A 996-nucleotide genomic window follows, 5' to 3' on the forward strand; every position below is an offset into this window, starting at 1 on the left:
CTTTCAGCGCTGAAAGGAGACACTTTACCATTACATCCGAGAAGAGTTTCTAAAAAAGTCTGTGCAGCGTCTGAGGAGAAAGAGGAGGGCCGCTGATTATATAGACGGAAGACACTCCCTGAAATCATACCATGCCTCTGTGGCCTGATAAGTTTCTGTTTCTCGTGAGAAATGGACCTTGGTGTCTAACAGAATCAAAAATGTAACTCTTTCCTGTGGGCCGTTTGTCTAACAGCGTGTGACTCTTTCTCGGCCTTGGTAAAGCATCTCAAGATTTAACTAATTTACTAATCTCAACAATTGTGTGGAGGTGTTGACTGAGGTGTCGCAAATATGGGACAACGCTGTGACCAAAGTCTGTAATATAGTGATATAACATTCAGGAATGATCCGATTCTTCATTTGTTCTGCGTATGTACACTGCAGTAGCTATTATTTTATTTATATTTAATTGGTGAATAAATAAAACAATAAAACAAGAACATAAGAACACAGAGCATGTTCACTGCTCTTTGTTTTCGTCACCTGTCATGGTGGCAGACGTTGGAGCAGGAGGGAGGATGAGAACAGTCACCTCTTTCTGCTTGGTTATTTCTTGCTTATTGCGCCTTGGTCAGTGTTCATAGTTGAGCATTATTTACTGTTAATTGCTATGTTTAATGGTGCAGACAGTTGTGGTTTCTGATATTGGCAATATGGGCAACCGCCCAGGATGTTATTATTTTTTAGGGATGGCAGGAGACCTCTACAGATTGTAGCACAGAGATGGAAGCAAAACAGAATGAAGAAGAGTTTGAATTGATACTGGTTAAATTTATTTCAGCTCTAAGTATTTAATATCTAGGTGTTTTATGGGAATGTGGATCTTTCAGATCAATTTGAGAAGCAATTTTGATAGTTAAACTTAATTTTACTGTGTCATGTAGCGCGGGGTGCTGGTCCTGGTCTTGGTCTCGGTGGTCTAGATTACAACTCTGCTACGTGGCTCCTTGGTTC

This window comes from Poecilia formosa, unplaced genomic scaffold (assembly GCF_000485575.1).
Source record: "Poecilia formosa unplaced genomic scaffold, Poecilia_formosa-5.1.2 Scaffold28, whole genome shotgun sequence".
Classification (NCBI taxonomy): domain Eukaryota; kingdom Metazoa; phylum Chordata; class Actinopteri; order Cyprinodontiformes; family Poeciliidae; genus Poecilia; species Poecilia formosa.